Source organism: Ambystoma mexicanum, chromosome 2p, assembly GCF_040938575.1.
Source record: "Ambystoma mexicanum isolate Mex_15411 chromosome 2p, UKY_AmexF1_1, whole genome shotgun sequence".
Lineage (NCBI taxonomy): Eukaryota > Metazoa > Chordata > Amphibia > Caudata > Ambystomatidae > Ambystoma > Ambystoma mexicanum.
The window spans coordinates 308,379,030-308,402,289 of record NC_090923.1 but is presented as its reverse complement, the minus strand read 5'-3'; the positions used below and the strand labels follow the sequence as shown (position 1 = coordinate 308,402,289).

General features: G+C 43.0%; 1 protein-coding gene across 1 annotated transcript in view; it reads left to right on the top strand.

Annotated features, from left to right (window-relative positions):
- Positions 1-23,260, top strand: part of FGD3 (FYVE, RhoGEF and PH domain containing 3) — a 924,278-nt gene that overhangs the window by 168,065 nt on the left and 732,953 nt on the right. The window lies entirely within an intron of this gene.

Here is a 23,260-nt window from a genome sequence, read left to right as displayed (position 1 = left end):
GATTCTGCCATGATCCTACATCTTTAAACACATAATCTGTATGTGATGTGTGATTGCCTATCTGTGAGTTCTGTGTTTCTTTTTTTTTTTTTTTTTACAGCATTTGTGTAACGCCCAAACTCGGCGGTATCACAGCGTTTGTCCGGATACAACAGTGAGCAATCAGTAGCAGTAATGTACACTATGACAATAATCATATTTGCTGAACTACCAGCTTTTCATGTTGGCAGGTGTATGGAGTTCCAAAGGAAGGAGCGGTAACACAGAAGCTTCCACCTCCTGCTCTGGTGTTTTTGGATCACGGAGTGAACAGCAAAATGCTGTCGGATGATCACAGAGAGCGCGCATTATGTTTCTAGGCAATTCTGTTGCTCAGGTAAACGGGGGGCCTCTTTGTAGAGACAGTGATGTGCAATGCTCAGGGTTTTGAAATCGATGCAGGCTTTGATGGGAATCCAATGAAACTCCAGGCTTGGACTGGCCTATAGGGCAACAGGCCCACGGGCAAATCAAAAACACAAAATGCTGGTGTGGGCCAGTTCTTTTTGTAAAATTGGGCCACTTTTTTGGCCAATGTGGGCCAGTTTGATGAGTTACTCCACTGTGCGGCAGGTAGGTTTGACCAATGTTGCTAAATATTCTTTAAAATGCACAATTTGCATCACATTTTATCCCAAAAACTCCCCCTTTGGTACAATTCCAACCGTTCTGCCAAAGGAATGAATAGCCATTTGCAACTGTGGGCCACTTTTTCATTGGTGGCCGAGACAATGTTAGGGCCCAGTCCGACCCTGTGAACCTCTCTCCTAGTTGACGAGATGTGGTTAGAGTGACGTAAACCCAATGCTGAATGCAAGGCTTTATTTTAGAGAGGTTTGAGTTTGTCAAGGTTAGTTGCTGAGGTACCCATGAAGAGTATGTTGCCGTAGTCCAGTTTAATGATGATAATGGCTCTTGCGAGCATGAAGCAGTTGTTCGGAAAGAGAAATTGTCTACCTGCGGAGCTGAGTTGAGAAGTATATGCCCTGGATGAAGCCAGGGTGTTGGTGTTCAGTCATAGTCAGCTTTGCATCCAGATGGACCCCAAGGCTTTGACCAGCTTCCGGGCAGTTATGGCAGTGCCATCAATGGGAACTGAGGAGAAATCTGTGTCATGGTTTTTGTGGCAGTGGAGGTACCCTACAATGAGTAACTCTGTTTTGACCTCATTAAGGCAGAGATTGTCATCCAATTTTGGATAGTACGATATACACTGTATTTTTGACAACAGAACCATAGGAAAAGTTGCCTGTAATAGGTATGAGAATTTGGTGTCATCAGCAAAATTGGTGTAGATGAAACGAAGGTAGTCAAGGACGTCAAATGGGGACTTGGTGTAGGTATTGTAGAGGGTAGGAGACAGGCAGGAGCCATGTGGAACACCTAGAGTAACTGAGATAATCAGCTGCTGTGTTCATGCAGGGTGGGCCCCCTTCCTACCTACTTTTACAAGCTCTGTTACCAGGATAATGAATGTGTGACGCAACCTTTTTTGCGAAATGGTAGGCTATTCAACCAGGACATGATCAAAGTAGTTGAACTCCCGGGGCATCATGTTTAGCTGCTACAAAAGTATTATTGTTAATGGTTCCATATGAAGAATTAAGTCAATTACTACCAGCTTACTATTAAGATATTCAACAGTCCTTGCTTGATGCAAAGATGTTATTGTTGTTTCTAGCAGGTCTCCGATAACTATCATTCAGTAGGCAAATCGCGTTTTCGTGATAGATTAATTTTGAGTGCCATTTATAAATGGAAAGGCAGCATCCAAAATAAACAAATCTACATTTGGTGTTGTGGCAACCCAGAGAAGTAGGCCTCCCGTCAGCCTGTCTGGTATTTTTCCACTCCATTACTAGAGATCCGTTAACCAACAAGATGATGGGGTTCCAACGCCTGCGCTTCCTGGAGGCAGAGATTATCAGATCTGCTAATGAATTCATTCTAATTGGAGTCTTTCAATTTGCTAGATAGTCCACAGATATTCCAAGAAACTAACGAGATGTCAGATTTGCTACTTTCAGATACATAGCTAGCCGGCAGCAGAAAAGTATTACTGGATTTACGACCTTTGTGGTGGAAGGCAAGACCTATCCGCCCAAGTCGATAAAATAGTGTCCTAGTGGCTACATTGGATTATTTGTGATGTCTGGGGCACTGAGCCCCTAAAAAGTTGACAGCTGAGAAGCAATTGTTGAATAGGGCAAATGTTAAAGTAGTTAGGAGGCTTGAGCAGTGTGCCTGACATAACTGGATCGAGGACTCAAGAGAGGGTATGGTACTCGATAGCAAGTGAACCTTCTGCCAGATAATCATGTGCCAAAATTATTTTGATGGCATCCCATCTAGGGTCTCCATACTCTACGATATCCGACCAGATTACCGACAACCAAACCTTCTTGTGCTGTTACCAATGTATGCATTTATATTTGAGCAACTTTTCCTGTTCTTTGGTTATTGCTGCTGATTTGGGGACTTTGGTAATAGAAACTGTTGTTCCCGGCAACAGCTCTGTGGATAACCTATTGGCCACAGTGGTTGTTGACATCATTCAACTCTCTCCTTATTCAGAGAATTAGACTGCAATCAGGAAGTGGCGCCTGTGGAGGCACCATCCTTTTCAGAAATATAATTGTGTGGGCTCATAGAATGTTTACCTTCTGCTGGAAAGTCTGTCACAAAAACCTTGTAGTGTACCCACTGTTCTCTCTTATTTGAAATTGGGTTTCCCATTGATTATGCTCCAAAATTGAGCTGATAAAGATTTACTTGGGCCTGTTATATTTATAAGTTCCGTTTTTAACAATAATTCAAGTAGCAAATAGTATTTAACAAAATTTTCCTCAGCCCATTTATTACCCCCCCCCTCCCTCCACGCTTTCGTAAGCTGTTCAGTAGATGAGGTCCATCTGCACTGCTGGTTAGCAATACCCTCAACTGAGTATTGCAACCTTGTCTTTGCTTTTTTCTAAGAGACCCTGGATTTGGCAATGGGCTAGGCTGTTGCACAATATCATCGTCATTAATGTCCAAAAATGTAAATTGGGCACTTTGCAATGATCTGTTTCTGCCATCAGCTGATAATTATGACCTGCCTTGTGCCCGGGTGCTCAAGGAATTCATTCATGCCAGGCTTTGGGTTTTCTTTAGTTGTATAGAGAATGCTTCGGCCCCTTGAGCTGCTAGTACTTCATGTGCATTCAGCAATTTGCTATTTATACGGGAAAATTGACGGTTTAATGTTAGTCCCATTGAACCTATGGCACCACGGTCCTTAATGATGTGTGATGGGTAATCCCGAGGCACTAATTCTTAGTTCCTTAAATCACCCAAAAGATTGCAGGAGATATTATAGCCATGGGTTTTCTTTTCAAAGACTCTGAAGGCAATGTGATAATTGCTTTCTTTTTGGTCCTATTTCACCCCAGTGAACTATTTGCAAAAATACACAAATGTGGGCAGCTAACACTTCTTTTATTTTTTGTTATATTTTTTAAATTTAATGAGTACGTTTATTAGAAACGTTTTCAATGTGAAAAGTCTGTGTAAAACGGGACCTAACAAAAATGAAAACAAAGTTTAAAAAAAAGAAAGAGCAGCCACTCTAGTATTCCATGAGCGGCAACAAAGAAGTTATAGCAGATGGTAACTGGACATGAGCGTGCGGGTCTCTAGAGGTCTTTAGAAGTGGACACTTCTATCCAAAATTGTAGAACTGCAAAGATGACCGTTTTTTTCTTCTCCAAGTACTGAGTTCCATCTTTCCTCTGATGTTAAATGGGAAATAGGCAGTGGTAAGCACGCACTGTATTTTCGTCTTATTTCTGCTAAGGCTTCACACCACACACCATCACAATATGATATATGGGTTCCAATTGTAACTTGTTTTCACAGAAACTGCATCTGTTCGTCAGTTCTCTTGGTTGTTGACATTAGCCGAACACCTCCCTGGTTGGTAGGAGGTTAAATCTAAAGCGCATGAACAGGTCTCGCAACTTAGGGGATGGACAGAGCTGTAGATACGCTGGAAGTTGGTTAAGCTTACGGGCCTCGATCGGACAGTTGATGGACAATTTGTAATGTGATTTCAAGTTCTGCATCTCTATCCAATCTTTCCTCTGTATCATCTCCTTGATAGCAAGTGGGTTATGCTTCAGAGTTGCATTGAAACATCCAAATATTTGATCCAGTCAGAGAAGTTATTCTTCCATGTATTTTGGATCCACGCATTGTAGTTGGTCGTTCTTGTTCTCAAGAAGTCAATGGCAGGGAGGTTATCATCAATTATCGTTTTCCGAAATAGATCTAACTATTTCATAACACTTGTAAGTGCATCGATTGCAGACCTGTTTCATAGTGTATTCTTTGTACTATAAACGAGGGTGGCAACGCAAGCGCTTTCCTCCAAAAGGCACCTTTGAGTCTGTCCCAAATATGTCATGATTGATTTAATGTGGCTTCCATTCCATAGCATAAGACGGGCACTACTTTTTGACGATAGAAAGTTTGCAGTGGGAGCATAGAGTATTTACCATATTTTTTATGTAAAATCAGGCCTTGGCGTGCTAGGTATTCAGTTTTCGCTCATAGGATTATCTCCCATTCCTGTTCACAGATGCTCGAATTGAGACAAATTCCAAGATATTTGTATGAGTAAACCTGAGTAATTTTGCTCGATTTAAGAAACCGTGAGTGTGGTTTCCTTTTCGGGCCTTGCCTAGATGAGAATATCATGACTTGCAACTTTGCTGTATTTATTGCAAGCCTATTGACTTCCACATAGGCTGCCAGTCGATCAAGTCATCTTTGAAGGCCGATTGGGATTTTGTCCAACAGGACAAGGTCATCTGCATATATCAGCCAAGGCACTTCTGGGCCATTCAATATTGATGGATGTGCTCTAAACCCTTGTTGAGATATTGCAATGTCTGATAGAGGTTAAATAGTTTTGCCGCTAAGGGGCAACCCTGTTTCAACCGTCTCCATGTATCCATTTTTCTCATTACAGTTCCCTTTGAGGACAATCGCACCCGTACAGAGGTGTTGTGTACAGAGCTCGGATGGCATCAAGTATTTCTTCCGGACATTTCCACAGCTGCAATTTTTCCCATAAGATGTCTCGATCTACAGTCAAAAGCCTGCTTCAGGTCTATAAATACCACATATAGTTTGGTCTTGGTTCTTATAGCCTCCAGCTTGAGTATATTAAGTATTATAAGGTTAACATTAGTGCCAACACCTTTGACGAAATTGTGGGGCGCATTTACAGGCCCTAACAGAAATCCCTGTCACCTGGAAAACTACATTAAACGTTGCCACCAAAACCGGGTGTGCTTTGTTCACTGGGACATGTGTGGCAAGCATTTGAACCCTACATTGAAAGACAACCCTGCGTTTGCTTATCTTTCATCTGCATAACAAGAAGTTATGCACTGCATTGAAGAAATGGCCCTGCGTTTGCTTTATTTCATCTGATTGTCAAAAAGTATGCACTCCATCAAGAAAACAGCCTTGTCCGACTGTTAATTCACATGAGGGGCAAGGTTTTCGGATGCATCTTTTGTTTTCCCTTTCATGTAAACCACGAAACTCAAAACTATGCAAATAGGGAAAAACAGCTTGGTTTTTCCTTTTCATTTCATGTCACATCAAAGAACCTGGTGCCGTATCCATCTGTGTCTATGAACAACAGTAATTGCAAACCCATTCAAAAGGTCAAACTTAAAGAAAATCCCAAGACCTACAGAACCACATTTCAAACATTAAATGAAATACGTCTTGCACACGTGTGAAAGAACATTTTGCTTCCGCAGAAATGTCAGTGTGGGTGGGGTTTGGCTACACATGTACTGTATGTTCTCCCCCACAAGACTTCAATCACCTTGAGACTGAGTATACCAGTAAAACCAGTTTTTGGCTCAATTGAAAGCCTGGCCTCCCACTGGAAGTCCCATTAATAAGTGAACCATTACACAATGACATGTCATGTGGCGGAGGGTGTGATGATCCTCTGCTCTGCCAGACTAGAAGGCATTACTGGCAAGAAAGACAAAGAAAGCAGGTGTGGCTAGTGCTTGACCAAGAGGTGCGAGTTCCTTTTGCACCCAGTTCCAAGGACAAACTGACAAACTTGAAAGGGTAAAATAAAAGTCCTTTGTTGCAAGCTGAGCCAGGGGGAGACATTTGGCTGAGGGGAATGAAGCACCGCCCCCCCTCCCCCGCATATGTCAGATCCTCCAAATTGACATTAAAGGATTTATGCATTTTAGGCATTTTTCCCCAGCACTCAGAATAAGAAATAATTTTGTTTTATGATATTTTACCATGTGGTTTCCAGGTGGATTTTATGAGACCAAGTGCATATTTCTAGGACTTTGAACTGAAATGGCCAGTCAAGACTCGTTTCGGGCTGATTTTTAACTGGGGCAAATATGACAGTTGTTGGAAAGATGGAGTTGTACATTATAAATATGCTTGATCATTTGCAGAGTAATAAAGGTGCCAAGGGACCATGGCACCTCGCACAGAGTCTGCGATCGGCTTGTCTAATTCCCCATGTCCCACTGAAAACACATATCTGTCTCTTTATGGCGGTGTCTAGTATAAGTTTGACGTTATGATACATAACTCAGTTTTGCTAAAAAGTTGGCCAAGACAACAAAGAACTGTCATAAATGCCAAACAGACCAATGACGCTCTCTCCCCTTGAACCAGTGATGCCAGGGGGCAGAGGGAAGAATGGTTGGCTGTCCGATTCTAGGGTAGGAGTAATTCTAGGGTACTTGCCCACCCACCCAGATTGTAAAATAAATGATGTCATTGGGCTATATAAGTGGGGACTGTACCAGAGGACAGAGACAGACAGGAATCCAGGGAGAAGAGAGAAAGAGGATGGAGTGGAGGCAGCTGATACCATCCAAGAGAGTTCAGAGACCAGACCCCTTGCCCAGCTGCCCAGAGAGTCCCGAGATCCAGCTGACTTTCCAGAATCCCAAACCAAGGCTTACTTTGTAAGTAGCAACCAACCCCAGTCCCAAATTGCATAAACCTCTTCTTTTGTTACCAAAATCCCATAGAAAATCACAAATTGCCAGCATAATTCATTCGCCTTTCCATAGAAGAATCTGTATTAGCCTGTTTATGTTTGCTCATTCCTTTGATAAATCTTAGTTGTCTGTATAAATCCTTGGTATCATTTTGAAGTAAATCCATGAATTCCCCAATAAGGAAATTCACAGTGTAAATTGGTTAAAATTCGTAATTAACCCCCTTGTGCCTAGTGTCTTTCTTTAATAACTATAGTCATTAAAGTTTAGCCTCAACAGTTAGTCTCCTTGTCACTGAACACTGAATTTGTCTGTGTATTGTGTGCATTCCTATGAATTTCTAATTTGCATCCGTCCCATTGAAAAACCCAAACCGTAGTGCCATTGAGAGCAATCTCTTTCTGTTAGAATCCTATCTGTTATGTGCCTTTGTCCTTGTCCTTAAAACAGATTTCCGATTTTGACAGCTCATCCCTTTCCTTAGCTACCTGCCATTACAAACCCTGTGTAAAACGAATTTCCATTTTGTCGTGTGTATTTTTATTTTGCATTTGCTTCTTCCCCAAAATCGATTTTCCTACCTTGTTTTCACGTCGACCTGGTGTGCTGATTAGTAGTCGCTAAGCTTCCCCATCTCCTCAAGGGTAGCAACACGAATTTCCTTTCTGGCTGTCCCACCGCTTTTGTGAGCTGCTGTGCGACTAAGCATCCAAATCAATTCTGCAGTTTTGCTCAAAAAACGGGTTTTAATTTTCTTTTCTGACTTCCCATCCTGGGGTGGTGGGCTGTAATCCAGATCCGATTGTTCTCTCTCTTACTCCTTGCCACTGCCTTCCATCCAAAGGGAATTAAGTTAGCTGATGTTTGGGGTGAGTGCTGCAGGGGGAGTGCTTAACCTTAGTGCTATCATTTGCTTTGAAACTGCTTTTCCTGTTTTGTTATTAAAGATCCATGTGAACTGTGTTAGGATTTTGAACCCATTGTTCTGTGTGCATCATTGCATTTGTTTTGCCACCACATTGGTGGTTGCTGTAAAATAGTATTTTGAATATTTTCCTTTTTCCATTAAATAATAAATTAATAAATATCTTATTGATACACACCGGCCTGGTTGCTAGTCCATTGTGACACAAGTTGTTTGTAAAAGGTGGGTGTGAGTCGGGTTGGGGGTCTACTCAAATAAAAGAACATGTGGGTTATTAAAGATAAAAAGCGTTTCTATTGTGCGCCACATTTATTGTCAGGGGAAGGAGTCCCTGGTGGGAGTGTGCCGTGTTATAAAACCGTGATTAAACCTGTTTGCCATTGGTCTCCTCCCTTGGTCGCTTTCATCCACCCGGTCAAATGTCAAAGCAGCATTGCTGCGAAAAGCTTCCCCAAAGGATCCAATAGCACTATCGGTCTGTAGTTCGTTGGCAGTGATCTATCCCCGTGTTTGTAGAATGGAATTAATATCGCAGATTTCCATGACTCAGGTAAGGGCCTGTCAAAAAATCAGCCCATGCTTCAGGGTTGGCCTTCAGATACTGGTTGGATAAGCCATCAGGGCCTGGGGCACGAGAGCTATTAAGTTGTTTAATTTGGGACAGGATTGCTCAACGGTCCCACTTAAGATCCCATCTGGCATTGCCAGGGATTTCCAGATGATTCTCAAAGTGCATTTGTTTTTTGTCAATTGTCTCTGAGCTTACTTCACTGGTTTTGCAAAGAGTTGTGGGGGACCCAGGCTACTTCAGATACCTCTACAATTACAAATGCTGCTTGGATAGTATTGCCATTTAGAAGTGACCATAAGGCTGGGTATTGTGATTTGCCATGTCTAGTAACATGCATTCAGCATCCCACTGAGAGCGGGCGTCTCTGGACATTAGCAGCCAGCTTTTGTATTTTTGGTTGATCCGTGCATTCGTCTGGATACAGAAGTTTTATTTGCTTTAGATTGCTGCACTTTTGTTTTCTTTTTCTACTAGTTCTACTAGTTCACAGTGATGTGCATGATTCTGATTAGCAGCAGTTGTTGAAGCTCTTGCGATCACAGATCTATATGGGGCAAGAAGCCAGTCATAATCAAGCCATTCCAGACCAATTCGGGTACTATTGAGGAGTTTTCGTGTGACATTTGGCACTTCTTGGTGCCGCAGTCTGGTGTGCCCAATATTCAAAAGTAAGGACAGGATATTAATAGGAGGTCTTCTCTGTTGAGGAGATTTCCATGACAATTTCAGTATCTTGTGGTCACTCTTAGTAGTATTGATGATCTACAGGGAGTCAACTCCGGAATTACAGCTGAGGTAAAAATGTAATTTAGAAATGCTTGCGACTTTCCCCTATGCCAGGTAGAGACCGGAGGGATGTCACCCTTCAGGTGTCCTTTGATCAACAAATTGGCTTGTGCCTTCAATTCTTGTATGCACAATTTCTCCTACAAAAGTAGATTTCATTCGGGAATCCAGTCTCCCGGCGTTTCGAATAGATGAATATTCAAGTCTCCACATCAAATGAAATTGATGGCTGGATAGCGAATCAGTAAAGCATCCATTGCCTGGAGTAGAGGGTTCCAATACAAATTAGATAGCGCTATGGTTTCCACCGGAAGATCATGAATAGACAGTGTTGTAATTACGGTAATCTGGATAAAAGGATTCTGTATTAAATTCTCTTCAATCCCAAAATTAGATCCAGACTTTTGAAGTCAGAAGACCTGACGAAGTCCGACCCGTAGAGCAGGCAATTGCAGGGTTCAATAACCGAGTAGCCATCACACAATGGTTGGTGGCAGAGCCAGGTCTCCTGCAAACAGATGATGTCATATCTGCAGAGATCTAAGAAGTCATCATCAAACAGATGTGTAAATCCTCTCGTGTTCCATGAGCGGAGTTTCCATGGTGATGCAGTTGTTGGTAGTTGCTTGATTCTACTTGTGCCGCTGCAATCGCACTATTGGTTTTGCTTCAATATGTCTTTCTGCCCCTCTGTGGTTGAGCATTTTTCTTTGTGCATTTCTGTCTAGAGGGTTGAAGATGATCTTTATGCCCCTTTCACCACCTGCCCTCAGTAGGTTGCTGTTAACACGTGGATCAGCGTGAAGGTTGGTCTGAGCAATAGATTTCTTAGGACAAGGTCTCCTTATATTCTAGCAAACCTCATCCTGTATTTTTTTATGTTTCTTTGTGGGCTAGAGCTGGTGCTAGCTATATCGAAGCCGAGGGGCAAAAAAGCTTCTCTTTGTGCCAATATTTCCGAGAGAGTTCTTTCCGATGTTAGATGGAGAATGACCCAGTCATTTCTGATTTCCTCAACAAATTAGACTATCCCGATATGCTTAGAGCCGATTTGAATGTAACACAAGCACGATGTGGAGGAGTTATATCACGTTCGCCCAGTTTAATAGCAGCCCATCTGCCGATTTCGAAAGTCTCTCTATCATCACTGTATGTTGCAATAGTTCACGTTTTGGATAGTCAAATTAAGGCAGACTATGGCGGAATCCTGATCGTGGGGCACGATGTTCCCTGGGTATTGGCTTGGTGCTATGATTCTTCAATGACCGAGCTCATTTCTGCGCCACTGTCAAGAATAGCATTTCCTGTGAAACCACTAGAATATCATGGGATGGAGTCTTAGTATACGGTTGCACCGACTCAATCATGGAACACAGCAGTTCAGTGTCGGAAATGTCTTCACACGATATATCGTCGGGTTGGTGATGTTCAGGATTCATCAGTGATTAATCATCTGTTGGGTAGATTGACAGTTCCATGAGAGCTTTCCTGCTAATAAGTTCTTCGTCTGTTAGGATCTCGATATCCGTGCAAATCAACTCTTGCTGTTCAGCAGTAGCCTCCTCAATTAACTTAATTGGTTCGAGTTTAGCTCCTGTTGTTTGCTCTCTAGATGGTCTTTTTAGGTTTCCTATGAATGCCCTAGAGACATTAGATTTTGGTTTACCAGCACTTCTGAGATTTTTCGTTTTCTTCAATCTTTTTGCTTGCAGTTCAAGGGCTTTAGTATTCAGTGCAACATGTTGCTTCTGGAATATTGCAAAGGAATCTTTAATCCGAATGTCCGTCTGCTGCGAAGGTCACGAGGGAAGGGCTCTCCGCCTTTCTGTTTTTAAGAGTCATCGCAGTAGAGACAGTATTCATGCTCATATGACTTAAATTGGTACTCTCGACCGCCTGAACTGCTTTAAGGCTCTGCACCACTCTGATCTGGAAGTCTTCTACTGCGATTTGGTGGTCTTAGTTGGCAAGTTCAGACTGCAGGGTTTGGTATGAAGCAGTAGGCAGTTGAGGTCACTGCAGCTGTCTGATGATTTTGTATTGTGGTATGTTTAGTGTTGGGCAGAAGAGCCGTCTTGCATGTTGTACCGTCTGATGGTGGCATTTGTGCTGCCGTCTGTACATTGAATGGCTGCAGTTGAACTCTGCACGCTTTCATCTGGGGTAGTTTGTTTCAACAGTCACATCTAGGGTGATCACTCGAGGAATCTAAGTTGATTATATGCAGCGCAGGGAAAGACCATGTATGCCGTTGCTCTTGTTGCAACGATTTGGTGGTTTCCAAAAGGGCCATCATCATCATAATTGACTTATCTGTTTGTTCCCCTCTTGCCAAATCGAAAAGTCTTGCTTGCCACATTGAGGACTGTTCAGCCTCTGTATCAAGTCTATGGTGAAGCTTAGTTGCAAAAGTTTCTAAGTAAATCTGTTTAGTATGAATCGATGCTAGGGTAGTAGTATGATCTCTCATAGCCTCACTGTATGATTCATACAATTTTTAAAAAGGGCGTTGAGGAAATTGTCAAGGTAGCCATAAGTATATTTTGTAATTCCAGCATCGTCATTGGGAGGTGCAGGGTGTTCGGATGCCCAGAGGTACAGTCCGATGACAGATCTGGCGCCGCGCCACTCTTTTTCTCCCCTTTGTTTGGAGACAATGACGTGTCTGTTGCAGTATTAATTAGACATGGAAAGGCATCATTAAGGTGGGGTATGACGCACGTGGGTGTAGAGGTGTGAAGCCCATGGGATAAATACTCCCTTTTATGATATACAGCACCGGCGTGGGTTGCGTGTTGTGATTTGCTAGAAGCAGTAATAGTCTGTAATGGAACACCGGGCTGGGCCGTATCATGGGGGTCCCCATTAATTAGCTGCTCCTGAAGAATTGAAACAGACGCCGCAGTGGAGGGATGGGTCATTATATTTCCTCTGTTGCGCCATCCTCCGAGTGCTCGGGCACGCCTAGTCTCGAACAGGATCGGTTGAAATAAAATCCATTGCGGCACCCAAAGAAAGTAAATGATTCCGTTATTGATTACGCGTTCAGTGGCCTGGAATGGACATAACCCTGGCACCTCCTTCACAACTCCTAAACAACTCTTAATAACTCCATGGCAACTCTCGCGCCGGCACTTCGCGCCTGGTGTGGAACATGAGGTATTGAAGGGAGGAGCTCCCTTTAAGGCGCAGAGTTCAGGTGCTCCAGTAGCAAAAACAGCAGCTGAAATGTACATTGCTAGGTGCCTGGGATGATTTTCAATGCCTACACCAACATGCCGTTGATAATGCCAAATGTTGTGTGTGGATGAACCGCACACATGGGCAGTGAGGTTTGCATCCAGCTCCACGCCCTGACGAGGTGCAGATAGAGGTCTTCGATGTGGAAAAATAAATGAATGCTGTGGGAGGTAGTCCATAAAGATGCAGGGGGGGTCTTATTGCAGCAAAGACAGATTGTGTGTCAGTCTAGGTTCCAACTGGCAGTGGCAGATTTAAGGCAAAGGGCCCCGTGGGCAAAAATTGCAGTGGACGGGTCCTGGAGGCAGGGTCCTAAATTGGGCAGATTTGTGCAAAGATGAACTTTAAGGACACATGATTCATTTTATTTAAGTTGTGATTTTTAAGGCCCGAGCGCAGACATCCAGCCCTGAACTAATATTACAACAAGCAGAATTCAGGTGTGCTTAAATCTGCATTATTTCTTAACTATAATACATTAAACACTTGCTAGAGCAGAGGAGCGTGCGTTTCTGCAGAGGGGATAGCGAGGAGTAAACTGCCCAGTCAGAGCACCCTGGACCAAGCTGCAGCGAACAACTGGGCAGTGATTAACAGAGGAATAGTGGGCATTGTGCACTGTGTGGCAGGCGTTTAAAGCCCATTGATAGATTCATTGCCTCCATTACAGTGCGCTGTGACCATATGCTGAATTTCAGGTCTGACTGCAACGTGTGTGTCAGAGAGAGACTGGGAAGGGAAGGAGTGGGGCAGGGCACAGGGGCCCGCTTGCCATTTGTCTATCTGCCGACCGTTAAGTCCGCCACTGCCAAGTGGCCCAGTACTGTAGAACTTCTCCATCTTGTACTGGCACTGCAGAATCATGAAAGCAAAGCAAAGTCATACGCGTTTAGCCCCCACCTCTGCCCACCTTTTGGATATCACTCCTCATCTTACCCACCCTCAATGCCCTCCCAGAAAACTTGGGACCAGATGCCCTGATCAAAATCTTCAACAATACCATGACCACCTCCCTGGATACAATTGCGCCACTTAAACTCAGAAAAAGCAAACCTAAGGCGCACCTCAACTCTTGGTACACACCCCACGTAAAAACATTACGTACCAAAAAACGATCATGCCAATTACTATGGAAAGCTCACCCTTTTGAAGAAAATAAAACTAATCTGCGCGCTATCTCTGCCCTCTACAAAAAAGAAATTCTCTTAGCCAAACGTGAATCTTACAATTCAAGAATAGCCCAAGCTAATTCCAGTACTAAGGAACTCTTTGCTATCCACAAAGAACTTGAAGCACCCATCCCCGTACCTGACAACTGCATTAAGGACAAACCAACAAGCATTGACGGGTAAAGTTGCTACTCTTCAAACAAAAATTAAGAATAAAAAAGCCTCACTATCGACCAACTTGCCCAACAATACCATTATAACCCCGCCCACTATTTCTGACACACTAACACGATTCAAATTCTCAGAAGTTACTATTCTTGAAACAGAAAAGACAATACTCTCGGTCAAACCCTCTAACTGCCATGGTGATCAGTGCCCTGCCCAACTCATAAAGGATGCAGCCAGAGAACTGTCACCTTTTATCACTAAATTGATCAACGCATCATTTAGGACCAACAGCATCCCCACTAACCTTAAGGAATCTTAGGTGCTCCCTTTACTAAAGAAACAAACTTTAGACCCTCTAATTCCCACGAATTACCGACCCATTACCACGGTACCATTCCTCCTGAAAATCATAGATAAAATAGCCTATCTACAAATCCAAAAACATTTAGAATCTAATCACCTGCTGGGATCTAGACAATCAGGCTTCCGGCCCAAACACGGGACTGAAACTGCGTTAATTGACTTGAAGGCACAGATCGATGACCTCAGGGACAGAGGCGACCTTGCTCTCCTCTTGCTTCTGGACTTATCGGCCGCGTTTGACCTGGTTGATCACCAGGTCTTGTGCAGCCACTTGGACTCGGCAGCACACTTCTCCCCAGAAGCTATAGCTTGGATACAATCCTTCCTCAGTGATCGTACCATGAGAGTATTCTCTCCCATTGCTTCAGCTGACCCTATCCCTATCACGTGTGGTGTTCCCCAGGGTTCATGTGTCTCGCCTACCTTATATAATATTTTCACCAAGCCCCTTTTCGATGATTTGGATCATCTGGGTATCACCTACACTAACTATGCAGATGATACGCAGATCCTCCTACCAATTACCGGTGATTATGAAAAGGATTTGGCCTTGGTAAATAAGGTTTACCTCATCATCCAGGCATGGATGGCCTCTCATGGACTATGCCTGAATGATGACAAGACAGAGATCATCATCCTGGGTACACAACTATAGTTAAAGAAACTAAGCCCAAATTATTCTTCCTTTAGCGTCGACAATAACATTATTTCAACTGCTAAGGAAGTAAAAACATTGGGTTTTTACTTGGATTCTGCCTTAACGTTTAACAAACAGGTAAACACGTTGTCCTCGGCCACAGCCTATACCTGTAAATTAATCAGAGTGGACAGAGCCTTCCTCTCTAATGACAGCTGTATCACCCTTGCTAGAGCTCTTATATTATCAAGACTTGATTACTGCAATGCCATGTACATTGGGGCGAGCAAGCAAACCACTAATAAAATCCAACTCCTGCAAAACAACGCCCTTAGAACCGCGCTCGGAATTGCCAGGAGAGACCATATCTCGGACACCAGAAGAGCTTACAACTGGCTGTCGACAATGGACAAAATAAAACTTAAAGTCGCCTCCCTTACACATAAATGCGTAAACAAAGCGGCCCCTCGATATCTTATGGACAGAATCATCACTAAATCTGAGACAAGACTAACCAGACAGTCAAATACTAATTGCCTCCTGACCCCTAGATTCAAACTGGCCAAAGTGGGAGGTAACAGCTTCCAGGTCAAGGCTACCCAACTATGGAATTCACTCCCTACCCCACTCAGACTAGAACCATCCTTCACAAAATTTCGCCACATCCTTATAAAAATGTTCAAAGACTCTGATGGCTAAGCGTGATCTTGGCGTTCGCCCTCTTGACTTAGAACCTACCCTCCTCTACTCCGGACCCCACTCGGTATGCTGCTTGCAAAGATTTTGCATATATTCATTTTGTATATAATGTATAAATATTCTCTGCGCTATAACCATGTAAATTGTAAAAAGAATGTAAAAGTGCATTTTGTATATAATGCATATTGTATTGTATTGTATATTATGTACAACTAAGCTGTGAGCAATCTTATGTGATGCGCCCGACTACCTGTGGGTTTGGTGCGCAATACAAGTAATAAACTAAACTAAACTTAAAACACCAGAGGGGTGAGGGGTTCGTAATTGTGAACGCAAAAGGTGAAGTAAATAAATCGAGTGTGCACACACTCTCATTTATCTTCCTGTAGAGTAAGAGGAGTGTGCATACACACTGTCCTGTGAAAAAGAATGTGCCCAGGCTGAAATGTCAGCTGCGTGTGACAATGTTGGCGAATGAGGCATGCACTGTGGCAGTTCGTGAAAACAAACTGCAAAGACACAGATGGCCTCCGATCCTCCTTGAAATTCCTCGACATTTAGTATCGTCATCAATCGCGCGTGCCTTGAGAATATCACGTTTTGGGTATTTTACCGTATTCGCGGACCCTAAAATTCAAAACAGCAGCTGGAGTTTTTTTGTTGAGGTTTTAGAATAGTTTATTGACGTGTATTATCGCTGCTGACCACTAGATGGAGCTTAATGCTAAAGAATGGCGGAGTACCTGCCGTCTACTCGAGTAGTCTTTTTCTTAGAGGAAGACGTTTGCTCTTATATATAATTGAGTGAGCTGACAGTACTGAATACACATTTGTACCCATACAGCGCGCTGCTGTCGTATATTAAACAATGGTTAATCATGAGAGCCAGGAGCGATTACAGCTCTTTTTATCTCTGCAGCTTAATCATCGGTGTAATGATGGCTCCTCTTCTGTAATTGGGGTTTTAATTAGCAGGGTTCATCATTGTGCCACCCTAAAGCAGCGCCTCAGCTTGGGGGCCTCCTCTCTGCGGTTTGAGGAGATGTGCCGTTCGCCGGCTTTCTAGTTAGACGCATGTAATAATAGATTTACAAGCAAACACGCTAACAACATTTTAGGCGCCTCCGCAAGCTTTGTTACAAAAAAAAGTGCTGTGTTTAACAATTGGATTTTATGTATACGAAAGAAAAAATCAAAGCGCAAATCAAAACTATTAAGAATGGGTAATCACTGTCCCAAGAATCCCACATATATACACTTCACGAGGTCATAACAAAAATACATATACTTGTATTGTGTCCAAATCATCAATTCTTTAAAAAACCGGGTAAAGTTGCACAATATGTAACATACCAAATAGCATCCACTAAACCTAAAAACTGTGCACAATACATTTACATAAAACAATCTATACAAAATGTTATTGAACTCCAAACACCTAAGTCATAGAATAAATCAGTATTGGCCCTATTGTGTTGTACTGTAAACTGCCCGACATGTTTCAGTCCCTAAAAATCATTCACGGAACCTTCTTCAGGGGCTAAAAAGCCACAATTTCTTCGTAGATTGACGAATGGGCAAACTGTTATCCACAGCGTAGCAAACACCCAAAACACTGCTTATCGTGCTTAGTATTTCTTTTTATCAGTGCAAAAGTGCACTCCTGCTCCTCCACAGTAGGGCAGGAAAATATTTTCAAAATAGGTCTAGTGAGATGACCTGCACCAGTACACGGTTTGATGAAGATTCACAACATTCTTGCTCCTAATGCTAGGAATCATTTAGCTACGTCCCAGGTGCCCTTGGATGTGTTTCCAAAACCGTAGTTTTCCTCTTAAAGGATAGTTCCGGGACTTTTTTTTTATTGTCCCTACGGGTCGGCCATGTGTTTGTAAGCATAAATCGGTAGATCGTAGGAAACTTTCCTATGGACCTTACCCGACTTTTCGCCCATTATCGCACTCGAAATCAGCCTCCATTTTGTGATAATCCTATCATTTCGCCCCATCGACCTGGCTCACCTGCCTTTGCGGCACTAAATCATATCCCCCGCCCCTGAAACAGACTTTATCAAAACATTCATATTCCCCGCCTCTATCCGTGACGTGACTGAGCTGCGTAGGCAAACGCGCCCAGGCGTCTTCTACGCGACTCCACACAGACCCCGGAAATCAACACAGATCAGCTCACAATACAGCGCACCACAATTCGGAATATGAAACTGTACTTTGAAATCAAACCACAAGATTGTAAATGTGGTAAAGTACATTTATTTGACATCAAATGTTTAGAGAATATTCAGCGATTTGCATTTTTATTTGCTCATGTTCCAAAAAGTTCGTATTGAGGGAAGCGATGTTCGTGTGCAGTACACAGGGTGTTGGTTTACGATAAAAATAAGCTCTTCGGTCGCACTGATAATCGCATGGCTGTTCCAACAACGAGGCACTAGGCCACCACAACGGTAGGTATGTTGCATCTAACCGTTAGTACCGCGTAAGCGCATACTTGTACTTGGCGATCGTCCCATAAAATGGTCAGGGTGGTAACGTTGTTCACGCGGAGAAGCAACTGGCGGCTGTAGAAGCCGTCCGCCGGTGTCTGGTACTCGTGACACAGACAGTAGTGAATGATGTACCTAAAAACATAAAAAATGAAATTAGTCTCACCATCAAATCCTTATTAAAATTATTCATTTCATAGCGAGGACAGCGCTACTGGTTGTACACAAGTGTTTAAAGGCGTGGCGAGGCATGGAGGGGGGGGAGTGGAGTACAAGGTAAGTAGCATAAAATAATAAATAAATAGGGCCAGCTAGTGGCAAGTGCAAGGTAAGTGCAGAACAAGTGCTGGGAAGGGGGGGGGCTGTAGGATACTGAGACAGTCCCCCAGTGCAGGGGTTGACAGGGAGGCAGTGCAGGTGGAGAGTGGAAGGGCCCAGGACCGAGGTCGCAGACAGTGGACCAGTTGTAGCAGGGGAGAGGGAGAGAGAAAGCAGAAGCAAAGAGGAAGGTTTTGAGGTACTTCAGTAAAAGCAGATGTTTCTCCTCAAGATAGTGCGCGGTAGAAAACAATATGCCACATAGAACGAACAAGTACAACTGAACCCGTCTTTAAAGCCACTGTATAGTAATGAAATTGCGGTATAAACTCATCAAAAGTTACTTACATTATATTTGCATTTTCCATTGTGTCTCTGTGTAGGGCAGACCCGAAACACCACTCCTTCTTTGCCGACGTTACTTCTTCTAATGAACGTGGCTCATCGTTTCGTTTCTGAAATTTTATTAATTATCTTTTCTTAGTCTTTCGGGATGGTCCCGGCCTGTCAAGGTCAAATCACAATAGAACCTTATACTGGGTCGTGGGCCGTTCCGCCACCCGAGCAAAACATCAAAGCAGCTGACCTTCACTTTGAGCGAGCACACATTTCTAGTTTGGGCCTGCAACATGAGGAGACTCGAGAGAACAGACAATCAAATTACAATCATTTAAACCGTGATGTGTATTTCTCAATGAGCTCTGCTTTAGGTGGACATGGAACAGAGGCAATGTTGGGTGGCAATGCAGTTGTCCCCTGCATAGGTTCGTTCACCACTCCATGTATGTGCCTATCGAGGACATCTACGATAAGTCTCTCAATAAACTCATATTGCATATCCTCAAACACTGGTTTGATCACCCATTGTTTACTTCTTTTAGTGAAGGCCTTATTGTAGCGAAGCGTCCCTAAAGTTCCGGTCGTCCTACTTTGTTGACGGCCAACATTATGGTTATGTGCCAAGACCGCTAGAAGAGTCCGATTTATCATGCCTTCCATGCCAAAATGCAATCTTTTGGGCCTGTACTTTAGGCACATATTGTGGAACACCTCCAAATCTCCTGTGTGGCAGAATTCCGTGAGTCCCCTCAAATCTCTTGTTATAGTTTTATCAAATACAATCTTTTCAATGGCCTTGTGAGTGGGTGATGAAGGAATCAACCACTTCTTCTTCCGTGCCTCCTCTGTGGACAAATGGCCATGTTCACATTTGTGGAAATGTTCATTTGTCGACCATCGATGTACGTTGCTACAGTGCAACATTACTGACCGCCATTTTTCCAGTAGAATTTCCAACGACCCTTCACATGTTTTTGAGCTCCACCAAAGATGGTTGCTGATTGACTTGGACCACTGTGAAATACCTTGCATATCTTTTTTTTTTTTCCTGCAGCCGACAATTTTTTATTGATTGTTTTTGCAAGATGCCATACGTCAAATTGGTGATTTATATTTTTGTACTCTTCTCTCATTGTCTTGGCAATTGAAACGTGTCTGTCCGTGGCTATCAGGTCGATCACCATTCCCCGCGATTGTAGTTCTTGCAATGATGCTACAAAGCCAACTTTCTCCATGGCCACTGAGGATGTACTTTGTGACACCTGCACGACCACCGAACTCATAATTTTCTTACTTTCCATGTCCTGAAAGTGGTAGGTGCAGTACTTGGCTGAAAATCCTGGGCTGTCGCACTGTCCATCACCGGCTAGCCTGAAGCGTTTGCCCGCGAATGTACTTTCCATTGACATTTATTCCATTCTCCAAGCTTCGCTGATGGCTGGAAATAGATAATCGGTTTGGTATTTGTAGAACTGAGTTTTCGCAATGAAATGGATTCCCACAAACTGAAAGAAATACTGTAACTTTTTAAAACTTGAACCACTAAAAAGTGCGGCCGCTGCACAAAGTAGATTGCCTGCTGGCAGTTGCCCCAGCATGGGTTGTGCAGACCATCCGAACGGATGATATTGTGTACAGGTGGCATGTATTTTAAGGTTAGTGCCTCGAATTGCACGAGTCACATTAATCAATGGCTCCCCACATACTTCCCCACCAACCCAATGCCCACATTTCATCATCATAATAATATCCATCAAACAGCTATCGAATACAATGAATTTGGCCTCTTTCCTTATACTGTCACTCTGCATCCCAGCTGGTTCGGCCTGTAACGTTGAGGACATGTCACTCGCATGAAAGGTACAATCTCTGATATCGTCTTCCGCTATGCTGAGTGATATTGATGGTGTTTCATTGTCGTCCATGCCATTCTCTTCCACTGCAACAACTGTTCCTTGTCCGGAGATGGGAGAAAAAAACAATGTCTTCAACTTTCGCGCGCTCTTATTTTTTGCGGGTGTGGATTCTGTGAATTGATCTCCGACTGCATCCAAACTACCAGGAGGACATTCACTATCAATGGCTGGTGGTGGTATAGCTCCGTTGTCAATCACTTCATATTCTTCCCATTGGCACGATGCATCTCCAGTCTCAAGTCCCTGCCAAAAGGTTTGACAAGCAACATCTCTCGTTCGCTTCACTGTCTGTGTAGATCTAGTTCTTACACCCACTCGCAACTAGAGGACAGATTAGAAAAGGGATGTTCAGTTTAAACACAACTTACAGTATTGAACTATTGACAGTGAAAGACAACATAATATAGTGAACAGGACACTAACCTTCTTTTGCTTTCTTTTCTTTGAAACTTTCTTGCCTCGAACTTCAACATCTGGACGCTGTTGCTCCGACTCGTGTGTGCATGTCTCCACTTCCTCTCGCGCTGCAACGACTATATTTTCATGATAAGCACATCCATCACTCACTGAGGCTCCATCGACTCCCTGAAACATAGAACTTTCATTAGTATGTATAATAATATTGAAAACACAAAATGTACTTGGGGACCAATACCCATACGTACATCTCAATAGCAAAACACGAATGAACGCATTGTGTAGAACATTCAAACGACAATAGTTCACGCATTGTTGATCTAGTTAGATTGAACTGTCAAGATCCATACCTCGGGCTCCGCATAGACTTCCATTGATGATATTATTGAAGATGACGCTTCAGCAACTCCCTGAAACACAGTAATTGCATTAGTATGGTTTTCTATTTTGTTTAAAAGAACATAAACTTTCTGCAGGCGTCAACGGCTCATCTAAATAGACCTGCACAAATGATCAGTTGTCTAAAATAAATAATGGATATCTAAATATTATTCGATTTGCTCCATCGTTGGAAGTGTCACCACCCAGAGATCTGCATCAACTACTAGGGGTGATGTTCTTGTTGAAGAAGCTCCGTCAGCTCCCTGAAACATAGTACTTGCGTTAATAAAGAAGGAAGTATAGCGGATGTAATCACGTCATTTGATCTCGCATGATTGATCTGTCAGTATCCATACCTCGAAATGCATAAGAACATCAAGGGACGCTGTAACTGCGGTGCACACTTCTGCAAGCTGTTGCGCCGACCCGTAACTGCATGCTCCCCCTTCTTCTTGGACTAATGCTCCATCGACTCCCTGAAACATAGGACTTTCATTAGTAATGAACACAATATTGAAAAAAGAAGACACATAGGAGGGCGACGACAGAAGGACATACCAATGGCTAAAAACGAAAGAAACATTGTGTGTAACAATCACGCTACAAGAATGCAAGATCTGATGATCTCCATCGATGGAACTGTCCGGAAACGTACCTCGAGCATCTGAGTGACATCTACGGTTGTCGTCAATGCGTTGGACTCCTCAGCATCTCCCTGAAAGACAGTACTTGCATTATTTTGGATAACAATAATTATAACTGAAAACAAAGACTAGAGGACGAGTACTGTGGTGTACCATTAGGTAAAATAATTACACGATCAATTAAAACTATTGATTTACATGCCTAAAACAAGTCAGTGTCAGAATAGCAGTAAGATTACCCGATAGGCGCTTGAAGTGGCTGATGACTGCAATAACGACACGGATGGAGAATCTTCCGCCTTCATATTGAGTGGATAGATAAATGGGGAAATTATTGTTAGCAAATGCTACACACTACGGCAATGCCGAGAGATAAATACGTAAACTTGACTCACCAGTGGAGGGATGTGGACGAATAGAGTGGGAATAGCGGTTGAGAGCAATTTTCGCCTCGCTCGCGGTGTTTTCTTCTTTATTAGCAATGATGTGGAGTACATGTCTGGGCTAAAGTGCTTGCTGCAGATGCGGTATCGATCACCCCTCTTGTCCGCAAAGACTTCTAGGACTCTACTTTCTAGCTCAGAGGCTGGATATCCGCAATATCGGACCCATTCTCTTATCTGATCTATTGTCTTAGGGAAAACATGCATTATAGTACCTTCAGATTTGTTATGGGTCTTCGAAGGGCAACCGCCAATGGAACAGGCAGGCATTATGGAAAGTTCTGAAAAGTAAAGATCAACAATTCTCTATGAATACCAATGTGTTAAAACATTAAATGACACATAAAAGGTTCAATGCAAGGTCCGTTTTGGTTCTTGGAACTATACACGTTATTCACATGCGGATAAGTATTTCAATAACTTTCAAAAAATAGAAAAAGTAATTTGACTAAACTCAGAACATGTGACTAGTTCCTTGCATGTACTGCCGTGAACGAAAAGAAAACATGGATGCAATTTGATGACTACTAGCAAATAGATATAAATTAAAAAATTGGACGCAAAATGATTATGGTACATGGACTTACCTTGACGAACAAACAGTTAGATGCAGGGATCAGAGTAGTTTCTTGTCGTAGAACAGGGAGCAGTTC